Here is a 17,584-nt window from a genome sequence, read left to right as displayed (position 1 = left end):
TATATATATTTATTTATTTATTTATTTATTTATTTATTTATTGAAAATGTTTTATAATTGATTATTATCAATTTATCAAATATATTTATTTCTTAGACGACTCAAAAAAATATAAAATATTCCACATGATCCATTTTGATGACGTAAAATGTATGACAAATTCAAACGTTTTAAATCTACTTAAAAGAGAGCATTATGTTCGATTCTCTCGAACTTTTTATTTTTTTATGACTCAATGAGTTGGCTATGATCCATGTTGACGTGCACAATTGTTATTGTTCATCCTTTACTTTTAGAATTACTAAAGTATGAAGTTTCATTCGTCGATCCACTTTAGAATATTTAAGTAAAACAATTGTTTAATTACTTGGAAACATTGTGAAAGCAATAGCCACGTCACCACTTTAATCCAGAATCCAAATATGGATAAACAAATATCATTCAAAGTCTATAGAAACGTGTCAAAGGGGATTGTATTTTGGTTCCTACTAATACATACCTAACTCAACATAAAAAAAATATTCCGAATGTTCAAACTTGTTTAGAAATTTATTATCAAATGTAATGTCGTTCATAAATTTAGTACATCTAATTGTTAATGATGGTTTATGTTCAAATATTCTGTTAAATATTTCGTATTGTAGTATCTATTGTATTTGTTCTTATTTAAAAAGGTGGCTAAAATAAAATCTTATGTAAAAACATTTTCAATAGTTTTTTAAATTAAAAAATATAATAAAAATAATTTAAATTAATTTCTTTTGTCATAATTAGAGCTGTCAATAAATCGAATTTTGATCCGAATCCAATTTGAATCCGAGAAAATTAATGAGAGATGGATTTAGGGTCTCACTCTGATAACCCAATCGAGATTCGAATCCAATAATTCATTAATCAAATGAATCAAATGTGAATATAGGTCGATCATATCCTATAACAACCCGATCCGATTTATCATAATAATATAGTATATTTTTTATATTATTGTATAATTTATGACACAGTTTTTTCCATTTTGAGAATTGTATTATACTTTACACGTAATTTTTACATAATAAATAATATTAAAATAATATAATAGATTTAATTTTTTTATTAATTATAATAAGATAAAAATAATAATTAATTTATTAATTAGATTCACTATAGTAATTTGTTTTATAACATAAAAAACTAACAATTAATATGTTCAAGATAATTTAATTTGTTTAAATTGATATTGTTTGTAATTAAAATCTTATTGAGGCTATGATTTTTAATGAAAATAATAAAGTAAACTAGGAAACACTAAGAATTGACAAATGATCATGATTAGTATCCCACATTGAAAGATTATTAAATCATTGGAAGAGGAGAATTCTTTAAAATGCTAGTATCCTACATTCGAATATCACTAAAACATGCCAACAAGAGTTTCCCTTAAAAATGAGTTAAAGAAGCATCACTTGGATTTAAAAAAAAAAAAATGATTTGTGGCTTTTAATATGATAAGTAAGCCCATTAAAATGGTTCAATTTTTTTTAAAAAAAATAATTAATTAAAATCTTGTTGAGGCTATGATTGTTAATGAAAAAATAATAATAATAATAATAATAATAATAATAAATAAATAAATATATATATTTCGGGTTATGATGTTAACGTGGGTTAATATTATTTCATAGGTATAGGTCGATGAATGAAATAAGTCCAACAACCAAATCTATGAGCTATACCTGGCCCAATTGTATTCTCTTATGGATGGCTTAAATTTTGGCCCGTTTACCCCTTTAATGGCCCAACTTAAAGCCTAAACCTAGAGTATATACATGGCTATAACCCTAGCCACTTTCTTATGATATATTGTGTGATTTTGAGAGAAGAAAAAGAGAATCCCGACTGCCCGCCTTTGTGTGAGAAAAAAAGGTCTCTAAAAGTGTCAAGAACGCTTGTATAACTTGTGCAATTGGTGGTTCCTTCATAGTATACCTTTGTGATGTTTTCTCCTAACCTTTGTGGCCACAAATCATCATCTTTTCTTGTCCTACGTGGGTAAGATTGAATAGCAACCAAGGTGAATCAATTGGTTATGGTTTGGAGCCGATTGGACTGGTTGTTGGTTGAGAAATATGCGTTGGATTGAGTCCGAAAATCACCGATTTGAAGATCTTTCAAGAGAGCTTCCACAAGAATTGATATCAAAGCTTCAAGGTGGTGGTTTTGTCTCGTGAAACACACCAAAAACGTCCAGAAATCGCAGCAGAAATTAGATCGAAGAAGCTATCCAAAAATTATCAAAATCAGTCTCTGTTTTTCGCGTTTTCTGATCAATCCAGAAGAAATTTGGGGAAACGGAGACCATTGGCGTGACGTGCAGGAGGAGGCGAACCCTACAGGGGTAGCGCGTGTCGTAGACGGCGATGCGTGGCGACGACGCGTGAAGCCCACTTGCAGAGAGAGTGACGACGCATGCGGGCGCGTGGAGCGTTTGTTGGCGACGATCTCTTCAGGAAATTTGTTCCTCATATTATTTCTGACATTTTTCGTGTTGAAAGTTTTCTGTTTCAGAGTATGCAGTAGAATCTGGACAGCGTTATTCTTCCGGCGTTTGGGACTCGATCGTAGTTTTTTGGTTGCTACAGTTCCAAAGACTTTAGAACAAATAGTGGTGGTCCTAAAGTGATAAATTCGCAACTCTCGTAATTTGAAGACTTAGATAGGTCTGCTCTGGTATATTGGCTTAACTCAGTTTAAATTTCAGCATTAGCAGATCATCGTGTGGGGTGATCGTTAGGATTGGGGGTTGTCATTGCTTGGCAACCATTGCTTGTGCTAGAAAATTTAGAAATTATTTGCTCTATTTTTGAAGAGTTGAACTTTGATTGCAAGTTGGTGGTTGATTTTGTGATTATCTGTCATATAGTCACTGTGTGAGACTTGTTGCGTGAAAATTTGAAATTTTTGTTTATATACTTTCGTGTTTGCATTAATTATCCAATTAGAACACCTGGACTTGATCCGTTCGAACATTCCCTTGATCTAAGATCGTGAATCTTACTAAACCTTGGGAATCTAGAACGGAGTATATTGCGACTTTATGATTACTTTGTGTGACCTATTTGTGCCTTGGTTGTTCTGTTTTTTATTTTCTCATTAAAAATGTCTTCACACTTTGAAATTGGAATTTTCAATGGGAAAGGGGATTTTTCAATTTGGCAACAAAGGATGTAGGGTATTTTGGTCCAACAAAAAGTTTCAAAAGTCATAGATGACAAATTTCCTACAAAGTTAACAGAAGTACAAAAAGAAGAGTATGATGAACTTGCATACACTTTAATTATTTTACACCCGTCTGATACTGTTTTGAGAAAAGTAGGAAAACTGGACTCTACAAAACAATTTTGGGAAAAGTTGGAGGACTTATATCTGTTTAAGTCAACTCCTAATAAATTGTACTTGCTTGAACGATTTTTCAGCTTTAAAATGGATCCTTTAAAGGATCTTGATGACAATCTGGATGTCTTTAACAAGTTAGTTTAAGACATCGTTAATTGTGATAAAGAGATATCTAAAACGTATAAGGCTATTATCCTGCTTAATTCCATACCTGATTCATATAGGGAGGTTAAGAATGCAATTAAGTACGGTAGGGACACCTTAACACTCGAGATTGTCATAGACTCACTTAGGAGTAAGGAGATGGAGATTAAGGTTGAAAAGGAGGATAACAAGAGTGGCGAGTTACATATGATAAGAAGTAGGATGAAGTTTAAACAAATGAATTTGGGTAAAACTCAAGATGGTAGTGATTCGAACGAAAAAGGGCAAGGGACGAGACAAGTCTAGTGGTAGAAGGTGTTACAGTTGTGGTAAGTCTGGACACTTTATTAGGGACTGTCCTAAGAAGAAAAATAAGCTGAAGGGTCAGATGAGATATGAGACGAATTTGGTTGAGGGGTCGAGTTATGACCCCAGTGAGGTTTATTAAGTATAAACCTAGTCACTGCGTATGCATCTGTGTGTGATCCTTTTCTGCATGTGTGTGATTGTCTAAATTTTGTTGCATGATTATATGCTACATCTCAATGTGCTTGATATGTGCATTTGCATGAATTTGAGACATTATGATTACTTAGTGTAATTGCTTGCATGCATAGTGGGTTAGGATATATTAGCAGTGTGTTGTGCGTCTTTTGGTAAGGTGGAGTATAGATGCCTAGGGGTACATGGTGATTTGTACCGGGGATGTGGAGTGTGACATTTGGATCACGAGTGGAGATGTGATCAAATTTCTAGAATTCTTTATCTGGAAAGAGACCTTGATCAGGTGCAGTGTGAGAGAGGTACTTCTATCACTTCTGTTAGGTGGAGACCTATTATCCACGTAGGTTGGAAGAAGTGATGTGGAGATAGAGGATTATCCCATGGACTTAGGATTTATTGTGACTTGCCAATTAGACATGAGTTGAGTGATCTGTCTAGTGAGCTTGGTGGGCGATTAGAGGAGATATGTGTTCTCGAGATGTGAGCAACATAGAATAGGATATGATAAGTGTGGTGAGATCTTTTCTTAGGGTCATTTATGTATGTGTTGTATATGTGGTTGACCGTGGTTTGATTGATTTGGTGTTAATCTATGGTTCTATGTGAACGTGTTTCTGAAAAGATCTATCTGTGTTATCCTATATTATATCATCATCGCACGTATATTTGCTTTTGATTGTTTACTGTTAAATATTTGCTTCTACTTAGGTTTTTTGACCTTAGCCCCAGTGAGTACATGGAGCATGTATGGTATGTATTTCAAGTTGGAAACACGAGGTAAGGTCCGTGATCCAATTTTATTGGCTACCTTGATTATGCAAGTGCTAACTGTGTGTTTTAATTGCTTGCAAATTTATTGGGTATCAAGGTGGAGATTTGCTGGATTTTTTATACCCAATAAATCTCGGGCTATGATGTTAACGTGGGTTAATATTATTTCATAAGCATAGGCCGATGAATGAAATAAGTCCAACAATCAAGATCATGAGTTACACCCGATCCAATTATATTCTCTTATGGATGGCTTGAATTTTGGGTCATTTACCCCTTTAATGGTCCAACTTAAAGCCTAACCCTAGAGTATATATATGGCTATAACCCTAGTCACTTTCTTATGATGTATTGTGTGATTTTGAGAGAAGAAAAAGATAATCCTGGTTGCCCCCTTTGTGTGAGAAAAAATGTCTCTAAAAGTGTCTGAAACGCTTGTATAACGTGTGCAATTGGTGGTTCCTTCATAGTATACCTTTGTAGTGTCTTCTCCTAACTTTTGTGGCCATAAATCATCATCATTTCTTGTCTTACGTGGATAAGATTGAATAGCAACCAAGGTGAATCAATTAGTTGTGGTTTGAAATCGATTGGATTGATTGTTGGTTGAAAAAGGTGCGTTGGAATGAGTCCGAAAATCACCGATTTGAAGATCTTTCAAGAGAACTTCTGCAACACCAATAATTATTCTTAACGTTTCGGATTGAATTTAAGCAAATTCGATTCATATCCGATCCATTTACGGCCCTAATCATAATAAGAATTTTCGTCACTGCAAACTGCAAACAATATATTCCAAATGTGTCATTCAAATATGGATAAACAAATATCATTCAAAGCCTATATAGAAACGCGTCAAAGGGGATTGTACTTTGATTCCTACTAATGCATACCTAACTCAACATAATAAAATATTCCAAATGTTCAAACTTGTTTAGAATTTTATTATCAAATGTAATGTCGTTCATAAATTTTTTGAAACTCGTGCATAATTACTACATCTAATTACTAATGATGGTTTATGTTCAAATATTCTGTTAAGTATTTCGCATTCTAGTATTTATTGTATTTGTTCTTATTTAAAAACGTGGCTAAAATAAAATCTTTTATATATGTAAAAACATTTTCAATAGTTTTTTAAATTAAAAAATATAATAAAAATAATTTAAATGAATTTCTTTTATCATAATAAGAATTTCCGTTGCTGCAAACTGCAAACAAAATGAAAAGCCGAAAACAATCGGTCCAAACTTTAATACGAGAGATAATGGAAATGAGTGTGCTAATTCGTAGACGACTTGAGATCTCTATTCCTTTCGACTTTCGCACATAATAAAGCAAAAGTACCAAACTGAATAGGAACATATTTTATTTAAATTATTTGATACTATCGTCTACATTAAATAATCACGCATTTCATCGTGTCTCGCATTATATATGAGAAAGTTAAAACTAGTAAATGTTTTTAGTCAATGGGATCACATTTCAGTATTTAAATGTAATTAGTTTTAGAAGTAATACTTTAAATTCACTAAAAAGGTCATTCTAAAAAAAAAACACATCACCAATTTAAATTTCGAATTGAATCCTTATGTCTTGATATCAATCTTCATGTTCTTGCCTTATTTTTCCGTCTGAAACCCCTTATGAATGTGTTATAATGTGTGTTGAATGCTTAGGGACGACCCTAGAGTTTTAAAATACTTCCCAAAATTTGTTTCCATAAGAATTTTAATCTGATAAAGAAATCCGAATTTTTTCGCCGTGATTGCCCAGACAAAACTTGGGTGGTTGCCCAGTTATAAAATTTTCCGAATGTTGTATTTTAGTCTTCAAATTCAATTCTTGATTCTTTTAAATCTTTCCTCTTGCATTTTCAACCCTTCAACTTTTAATTGCATCCAATTGAACCCAAAATATCATTAATCTTCATTTTGTGGTTCGAATCAACTATTAAAATGTTACATTTTAGCTCTTGTACTTTGAATTTCTCCATTTTTAGTCTTCACTTGCATTAGAAACAGGTCTGTCAATGAAATAAACGAAAATTTGCTCAAGTAAAAATCAACATTTTCATGATATAAAAACTTAGTAATATGATTCAAATAAGTGCACAAAACGTACTTATCATCTACCTTAACCAGTGAACTTGTATCATTTTGAATCAAGAGTACTTAAAAAGATAAAATTTCTCTTCAAATCTGGAACATGTCTTATCTCATCAAGTGTTCTAACCGTCTCATCCTTCCAATACTAACTACCTTACAGGTGGATTGTTTTCTATAATCATGAAACCTTTCGAAACTTTTTCATATGTTGAGAACAAACTCCTACTGTGACACATATGAAAAGTGCAAGTTGTATCAAAAATTCAATCTTAGTCGGTTTTGGAGTCGCCGTCAGAAATAATAAAAAGTTCTCCATCACTATAGCAATTTTTTACAATGTTGACTTTACATGAAGCTTATGATTACTTTTCCTTTCTGATTTGTTGTCAATTTTTCTCTATTCTGCAACTTATAACAATTATTCTTTATGTGCCCTTCTTCTTGCAATAGTTACAAATTTTATTACTCAAGTTAGATTTCGAACTGCCCCTCCCATAACCGTCATGAACAACAAGACCTTCTTCTTAAGCCTCAAATCCAACATGAAGCTTATCTTCTCCTTTGAAAATAAAGTATCATACACTCTTCAATGGTGAGTGCCCCGTTTTGTGGGGCATTGCATAATAAGGATGATCATACCAGGGACGGATTGGGGTGGGGGACTAGTTTGGCTGTAGTCCCCCCCCCCCCCCCCCCTGGTGGATGATACAAAATTAGTTGTTTAATCTATTGATGTTGAAAGAATAAACCAAATTCGAAGTGTGTTCAAGTAGTTGGGAAGTTCAGGCATGTGTTCAATCCACAAGAACAGAACAAAAATTTCTCGCAAATTATTCTAATCATTTAAATTATATATGAAGGGTTAGGTATTTTTACATAAATTATTCTAATCATTTAATTATAGAATTTTGACATGTCGGTTTTCTTTTTACATACTTCAGGTTGTAATTTGTATATTCTGTTAAAAATTATATGGTAATTGCAGTGGTTGGATTGGGGGGGTGTGGTGAAGGGGACTTAGGTGAATTTATGTGATGAGCATGTATAGATAATGTTACCGTCTCATCCTATGAACGACATCAAGATTGAAGTTGTGTGTTACAAATTGTCCATGTCATTATGAATAATTCAATGGTTCTACAAAACCTTCGTATTAAGAAAAGATAAGGACTGTAGAGATAAATTTATTCTCATTGATTAATTAAAATTGAACAAAAAATGGATTTATATGTATGTAATGATAAGACAAAATTAACAAACTAATCTATAAACTAACATGTGATGCAACCTATAGATACAATGTATAACAACCACCTAACTTTGTGTAGTGTAAAGCTGGTGCCTAGTTCCAATGGTCAGCTATTGATGAGCTTGAAAGTTAAATTGATGGACGAGATGGTTCCATTGCAGACTTTATCCTTATCCTTATCGTCATCATCCGTATCATGCAACGCCCTTAAAAGATAGGGCTATCATTGTAGAGTTTAATATTGGGACGTTGTAAACCAATTCATCATTAGATGTAGTGTAAGAGATACCAAAGTTTCAAGTAGGCACATTATTGCATACAAAATGATAATCAACTTTTATATGCTTTACGTAATAGTGGTACACCAGATTGACATATATAGAAGTAAGTGGCATTGAGTTTTCCACAAAAGATAATAGGACGTTGAGATAATAATGGAACGCAGAGTTCTTGTACAAGTTTTGAACCCAGAGAATCTCAGCAGAGTTAGAGGCTAGGACAAGGTATTATGCTTCAATAGAAGAACGTGCCACTGTCTTCTGTTTCTTCTTACATGACTGCTGTCCAGTACTTGTTGGATATGTAGTGCATAAACTGAAAAAGTTTATTTACTGCAAAGGAGACATTAGGGCAAGTGAGAGAAATTTTATAAAGCTTCAACTTTTGTTGATAAAGGGTTGCATCAGTAGGAGGAGAACGATTAGAGACGAGGTAAGAAATTATATTCGACGTGGGCTTAGTGCACTCTATAGAAATATATAAAAGGGTAGATCTTTGTGCGTAATTCTCCTTATTAAGGGAGAGATAATTCTTTATTATAAATAGAGCTTTTACATGTATATAGAAGGAAGTAAATCCTTTTACACGCATCAATCGATTGGAGTTTGTCTAGTGATTTCCTTGATTTGTGCAGTCTTGTTAATGATTTCATTCCCTGCTGGGCTTTACTTGCATAGAGAAGATTACATAATTTCAGTCTCTGTTGGACTTTCCTTGCATAAAAGAGATTGTATAATTTCAGTATTCCTAACACACTCCTTGGTGCTAACCACAACTTAATCAAATGCTCATGATCATAAATGTAACGAGTATATCTACATACGAAAATAAATAACCAACATTATTTAACGAAAATTACAAAATATTTATAGTCATAGTGCAATACTTTTGGACGTATATACCCAACAACCAGCCATATTTAAGTGACATAATTTCTATTTAGATAGACACACCCATATATTTATGAAGTATGTGAAATTATTATCCGACATTTACTCAAAATCAATAACTCCATAATGTAACTTCGTTCGTTATATCTAACACATCATTATGAATATGAAAAATAAAAATGTCTGGTTTAAGAAATTTTCAATTCCAAGTTTTATTTTTATTGGTATATCAAGATGCAAACATAACCATCAAAGATATTAAAGAAAAATAAATTCATAATGAAATATATTTAAAATCATGGAAATTAATTGTTAATTCAACAATTTCACACTCCTCCTCCGGATGGGCACATTAACAAATGTTTATACATATCTTACTTAATTCCATGCAAGTGTCCTGGATAAATTATATAGCCAAATTTATATATAAATTATATAACTATGGTAGACAGCATCTGGCGTATCACGTATTAATGTTCAACATTCTTCACACTACTTTCTTTATTTTTGGATTTGATATTTGTTTGGGCTTTTAGTATTTATTTGAGATATTATAGTGTTGCTTGTTTGGTATATCTTATATTATTCATACTGTTAGTCAAATTTTTGCGCTTCCTACTACAATTTATTGGGATGGTGTTCGTATTTTGCGCTATCTTTGTAGTTCTTGTTTTCAGTGTCTTTTATTTATGTTATCCTCATATTTAGAGTTAGGTGCATACTCTAATGTCTATTGGCTATTGACCCAACTAATCGTAAATCCACAACTGATTTCTGTGTATTTTTGGGTGATTCCTACAAGAGTAAGAAATAAACTATTGTTTTTCGATCTTCTATCGAGACTGAGTATCGTGCTATGATATACACTACCATTAAAATTGTATGGTTGTGTTGGTTATATGTAGATATGGGCCTTCCTCTTCCCATTCTGATTCTTATGCATTGTGCAGAAAGGGATATCGTGTGGCAGTAGTTTGCTCCGCTAGACTACTTTACGCCTTTTCTCGATCGCATTGGGAAGAAAGAAAATTTGATTACAATTTTGTAGAAAGCTTACAACAAAGATTTTGAATACATTGAAAGTAAATTGAACATTGATTGATGAAAGTTGAACATTACAATTGACGAAATTAGAAAATTACAATTGCTGGCGCAGGAGCGGACACCAATGAGCTTAAAAGATTTTTGAATGACTAATATCCCCTATAATAGCATTCGAAAAAAAAACCTAAGTGACTGGAGTAGACGTTTAAATGACGAGAAATCATACTAAACGTTTACAAATATTAGAGCTATTTTACAATTGAAATAACTATTACAATTAAAAGAAAATTACAACTCAAACTTGAACTAATATTTACAATGTGCGGTCGAAGTTGGGCAAACTGCGGCTGCAATTGTGTCAAATGGCTAAGTAAAGCTGCGGTCCTTGACATTCTCCCCCATTTGTTTTGACAACGTCCTCGGTGCCATCAATGCATGATATGCTTCAATTCATGGTTTGAAGGCTGCAAGATCCTTTTCTCTTTCCCAAATATTCTCCTCGTTGCTGTATCCAATCCATTTGACCAAATATTCTTGATGATCTTTTCTAGAAGCTCGAGTGATTCCATGGTCAAAAATAGCTTTAGCAACCTTCTTTCCATCTTTCTTCGGTTCAAACACATATCGCTTTGGCTTATTTTTAGATGCGTCCTCCTTATCTACAAAGTATGGCTTCTGCACACTAACATGAAGGACCTTGTGAATTTTACACCCTGAAGGGAGTTCAACTCTGTATGCGACTCTTCCAATCCTCTTCAAGATGGGTAATGGTTCAATATATTTTGGCGCCAATTTTGAGTCCTTCCCTCTTATCGGTTTGTAAACATTTCTATCGAGAAGTTTAACCATTACCAAATCTCCAACATTGAATTCAAGGAAACAGAGCTTTATATTTGCAGACATTTTATACAGTTTTTTAGCTTTCTCAAGATAATTCCGAGCAATTTCAATATTTCGTTTCCACTCTTGAGAAAATTCTTCGCTTGAAGAGACTTGTTACTTTGTTCGATATCCACTATATGAGAGAGTAACGGTTGCTTGTCAGTAACAATCTCAAAATGACTTTTATTGGTAGAAGAGCTCTTTTGGGTATTGAAGCAAATCTGAGCCGCATCTAAAAGTTTCACCCAGTTTTTCTGCAAATTAGATATAAAGTATCAAAGATATTCTTCTAGCATATAATTGAAGCGCTCCATCTGTCCGTCAGATTGTGGGTGAAAACTAGAACTCGCGCTCAAAGTTGAACCAAGAAGTTTCAACAACTCAGTCTAAAATATGCCAGTGAAACGAGGATCTTGATCACTGATGATGTCCTTAGACAGTCCCCAGTATTTGACAATATGTTTGAAGAATAGTTAAGCTGTCTCTTCCTCGGATACAGACTTAGGCGCTGCAATGAAAGTTACGTATTTTGATAGACGATCCACCACAACGATGATAGTACCAAAATCCTCAACCCAATAATGTAGTCCATCGATACACTTTCGAACGGTCGGGTTGGGACGAAAAGGGGCTCCAGCAAGCCCGCCTTTTTCTGATGATTTACCTTATCTTGCTGACAAATAAGACATGATTTTACATAGGTTGCAATGTTATCCCGCATTTGAGGCCAGTAGTATGCACGTTGCAGTAGTGCACAAGTGCGTTCCTCTCCTGGATGCCCTGGCCAAATCGTGTCGTGGCATTCCGTAATTAGCGATTTTCTCAAATCTCCGCCCTTAGGAACATATAGGTGGTCTCTCTTACTTTTCACTAGTTCTCCATCGAGCCAGAACTGTCGAGTCTTACTCTGCTTGATGAGGTCCACCAAATATTGAGTAGCCGAGTCCTTATCCATAAGTGCTCGAATTTGGTCTCTTATGTTTGTGGTGACGGCACTCCTTGAAAGAGCAGCCACGAAGTAAATGACAGTCAAATCGGCTCGTCGACTAAGAGCATCAGCAACATGATTACTAGACTTCACAATAAATAGAGACCTAAGCAAATAGTGACGCCATCTTCTAAGATAATAGACTACTGTCAACAATTGCCGAGTAACGACGTTCTGCTTGATTTAACTTTCGGCTCTCGTATGCTACCGGATGTCCTTCTTGCATAAGGACTCCACCAAGTGCAAAATTTGAAAAATCTGTATGAACTTCAAATGATTTAGTCATATTCGGTAAGGTTAAAATCGGGTTCGTCCACATGGACTTTTTCAACCTTTCAAATGCAGTTTGTCATTAGGATGACCAATCCCAATCCTTATCCTTCTTTGTCAATTCGATAAGTGACAGTGCAATTTCTGAGTATGCTTTCACAAATCTTCGATAGTAATTGCATAACCCAAGAAATAAAAGTATATCATGTACGATTTTTTGTGGTTGCCAATCTTTTATGGTTGTAACCTTCTTCGAATCCATGTAGATTTTACCTTATTCGATGATGTGACCTAAGAAACTGGTAGATGTTAGAGCAAATGAGCATTTAGACGGTTTGGCATGGAGTTCATTCTCCCATAGCCAATTAAAAACTTGTCTCACATGTTGGACATGTTCCTCCAATATCTCGCTGCAGATTACTATGTCGTCCAAGTACACCACAACAAAATCATCTAAGAACCCATAAAGTACCTAATTCATCATAGTACAAAACGTTGTTGGAGCGTTTGTCAAACCAAAATGTATCACTTTAAATTAGAAGGCTCCATATCTGGTTACCATCGTAGTCTTTGCTTTATCTCCCTTCTTGATCCGAACTTGCCAGTATTTGGACCTAAGATCAATTTTTGTGTAATATTTCGCCCGACTCAGTCGATCAAAGCAATCAGCAATCAATGGGATAGGATAGCTATTCTTTACAATGATCTTGTTCAAGGCCTGATAGTTACAGCACATTCTAAGAGAACCATCGGCTTTTTTCTGAAACAACACAAGAGCTCCGCATGGTGACTTCGCAGGCTCAATGATTCCACTCTCCAACATTTCTTCCAATTGCTTCCTAAGCTCTTCAAGCTTGGGCTGAGACATACGATATGGTGCCCTGGTAGGAGGTTTGACACCTGGAGTAAGTTCAATTTCATGATCAATCGTCCTTCTTGCTGGTAATTTTTTTGGTAATTCGTTCGGCATGATGTCCTCAAATTCTCGAATAAGCCTTTTAATAGGTTTTGGAATAGGACCAGTAACCTCTACGATCTCCTTTAATCGAAGAGTGCACAAAAAAGAAGGTTCATTTCTCTTGAAGCCCTTACTAAATTGCATGGCCGAGATACTCTTCTCGTCCATCCTCTTAGCTTGTATAGGAATGACACACGGCTTATTACCCATCATCACTAACAAATCAAAATATGGCAACACTGCTGTCTTAGTATCGCTAAGAAATTTCAATCCCAGAATAAGTTTGAAATTATCCATTTGAACTGCAGATAAATTTGTCCTTTCCTCAAAATGACCTGCTTTGATCAACACCGATTTCGCCACTCCAGCTATTGGTTGAGCAGCGGAGTTGATTGCTTTGATTTTCCCACTACCCTTTTCTAGAACAAGTCCGAGTCTCTTTACTTCGATACATGCAAGGTAGTTGTGGGTAGCACCAGTATCCATCATAGCCTTGATTAGCTTCTCATCGATCTTCACATCAATGTACATTAAGCCTTTGGCCCTACAAATATGAGACTTCGCTTCTTCCGTCTTTGCCTCTTTCAAGGGTACATCATCCTTTTCAATAACCCGATGCGACAGTGTGTTGCACCAATGTGAAAATGGCCCAACTACATCTTCATCCTTTTCGGAGTCAGTTTTACCATGACAACTATCTTGTGGGACCTCTTGCTTTGAACTTGACTCACCATCCGTTTTTGAGGACACTCCAACTCCCGATGAGGTCTTTTGCATAAAAAGCACGTCAATTTGGGAGTGGCATCAGCTCAGCCCTCTGTTACTTTTCCTTTACTCTAGTTGTTACTGTTGCTGCTTTTATAATTTCCTTGACGGCTATTATGATAATTTCCCTGAAATCCACGGGTGCTTTGATAGGCTCCTCCCTTATTTTGAGAGTAACGCTCTCCCCCATTTGAATTCAAGTTGGGTCTGTAAGATTTTTTACCACCTCCAATTGCTTGATTACTCCTCGAAGGTCGATCTTTTCTAGATTTCATTTGGTAGTCGCTCAAACATTCGACGGTTCTCATGGCCGCGCTCAAATCAGTAACCTTTTGTCCTTGAAGTTCTGTGCATGTCCACGATTTCAGCCCTTTCATAAAAGTGAAGAGCTTATCATTTTTCGACGTATCTCGAATATTCAGCATATGTCCTGAAAAGGCTTTCACATACTCTCTGATAGGGCTTGTATGTTTCAGTTCTCAAAGTGCTTGCCGACCCTAATACTCGACATTTTTTTGGGAAAAACTGCAATCTCATCGCTTCCTTGAGGAGATCCCAATAATCTATTCGGACCCTATTGACCTGAATACCAGCGTATTTGGTTCGCCACCATAGTTTTACATCTCCACCCAAATATATGGTAGCTATGGTTACCGTTCTTGCTTCGTCTTCGATCGAAACTGCGAGAAAGTACTGTTCCATGTCAAACAAGAAGTTTTCGACTTCTTTTGCATCACGTGCCCCTCCGTAGGTATACGGTTCAGGAATTCTGAGTTTAGGAGCATACTCAAGTACGGAAGCTTGTCCATTACCCATCGCACATTTGAGTCTTCGTAATTGAGCTCTTAACGCTTTCATTTCATCTTGCAGATCAGGAATGATTGCAATAACTTCAGTCATTGTTGCGCAAGCCCTTTGGCTTTCATCCAGTTGGATGTATAATCAACGAATCTCGGATTCTGCTATCTCGACTTTTTCCTTGAGACCGTCCACGGCATAGCAAAACCTAGTAGTTGTCTCATCAAGTGCATCCATGCGCTGTTTAGTAGTACTCTTCTTTTGAGGCTTTCCCACCTCAATGGTGTGGGATGTAATTGGATCCATAGCTTTCTTATCGAGGGTCGTGAGCCGCAGCCTTGATACCAACTTTCACGGGGTGCCTTTCTTCTTGGCACAGAAAGGGACATTATGTGGTAGTAGTCTGCTCCGTTAGACTACCTTCCGCCTTTTCTCGATCACGTTGGGACGAAAGAAAATTTGATTACAATTTTGTAGAAAGCTTATTGATAAAAGCTGGACATTACAATTGACAAAAGCAGAAAATTACAATTGCTAGTGAAGGGGGCGGACACCAGTGAGTTTGAAAGAATTTTGAATGACTAATACCCCCTATAATAGCATTCAGAACAAAAGCTTAAGTGATAGGAGTAGACATATAAATAAGAGGAATCATACTAAACGTTTACAAATATTAGAGCTATTTTACAACTAAAATAACTATTACAATTAAAAGAAAATTACAACTCAAATTTGAACTAATATTTACAATATGCGATCGAAATTGGGCAAACTGCAGTTGCGATTATGTCAAGGGGCTAAGTAAAGCTACGGTCCTTGACATTGATTATCGTGCTACGATAAACACTACCATTAAAATTGTATGGTTGTGTTGGTTATATGTAGATATGGACCTTCCTCTTCCCATTTTGATTCCTATGCATTGTGATGATAAGAGTATTATTCAAATATCTTACAACTTCGTATTCTATGAGTGGATAAAGCACATTAAAGTTATTGTCATCTCATTTACCACCTCCTTCAGCATAGCACTTTTTATTCCTTAGTCGATGCAGCTTGCTGACCCTTTCATGATGTCTCACCTATTCATGCTATTATGTTTAAGAGCTAAAGTTAATGTTATGAAAATAATATTACAAATTAGGCACTACTTAAACTAGTCCTAAATCAACTCCTCCACCCTCCACTCTCTCTGTACCATTTACACTTATCCCATCACCTTAAACCTTTCCTCCGTTTCCCCTCTATCTCTATCCATTACCAACCTTAAAGATCCGAGCCGCCACCCCTAGCTCAACTCTGCTAAATTGGACCACTTCCTTCACATGACTTCCATCTCCTCCCTTCACAATCTCTGACCAAGGTAGCGATTCACAAGAGAAGAGTTGCAAGAGGGTTTCTTGCACAAACGATGAGTCGTGTTATGGAGTGAGTAGGAGTGGAAGAGTTAGTGGTGGTTAATTTTTGGGTTTGTGATGGTTTTTTGGGCTGAATATGGAGAATATGTAAGGTTAGAGTAGTGATTGTTATCATTGGGAGATGGTTGTGATGGTGGCAGGTACGACTATAGATATGTAACAACAATAAAAATTAAAATAAAAAAAATACATACATTGTAACATGATTCGAATGTAAATTAACATAGATTGTAGTTAAATAATTGTAATTTATTCAGTGTAAGGTTTCTACAAAAAAAAAAAAGTTACATAAACATAAGAAATTATAGGAAATTGATAAGATACAGAAAATTACATATCAAATATATAGATTGAAACAAAAAATAAGAGATTCGAAGGACACCTAATTTTTTAGGATAGTTTCATCTTGTTTTTAACTTTACAATATTTATTGAGGAATATCGTTATCGTTTAAATTGAATTCCTCACAATTATATCCCCATAGTAAAAAAATAGATAATTTTGGAATCATCTATTAAAAAAGCAAGTATGAGTGACAAAATAAATTTATTGTAAGAGAAAAACATAGCAAATTTAAGCCAAAAAAAAAAAAACTAATTCAATGTTAAATAGGAGAAAAACGCAGATTCTCATTCAATAATTATGGGACGGTAGGTGGGGAGTCATGAAGTTTTATTTGTTTCTTTATATTGTCTTTTTATCAAACGTCATTCATGATAATATTACAACATTTTTTAAAGCGAATATCACTTAATAAATTTGTTTTTATAGGAATAAAATAAATTATCTATAAGGGGAAACTCCACCTAGAGTCTCCAACCCTTTTTAAATAGGGAAAATTGCACACCTTTTATTTTGTTATAGATTACACCCTAACCTTTCATTTTTTGGGCCACAGTCCCAAACCTTTATGTTTAACTGCAACATTAGTCCAGATCATTGATTTCGTCCATAATATCGTTAGTCAACGTTGAAATACTAATTTTAACCCAAATAGACAACTTAAGTGGAGGACAAATTTGTCAAAACAAGTTACCTAATTAAACAAAATGCCAAAATAATAATGATGATGATGATGATGATGATGATGATGATTGTCTTCTCCAAAAATTTCACCCCACCCCACCCCCCCCCCCCCCCC

Source organism: Olea europaea, unplaced genomic scaffold, assembly GCF_002742605.1.
Source record: "Olea europaea var. sylvestris unplaced genomic scaffold, O_europaea_v1 scaffold747, whole genome shotgun sequence".
Classification (NCBI taxonomy): domain Eukaryota; kingdom Viridiplantae; phylum Streptophyta; class Magnoliopsida; order Lamiales; family Oleaceae; genus Olea; species Olea europaea.
This window is presented reverse-complemented; position numbering follows the sequence as displayed.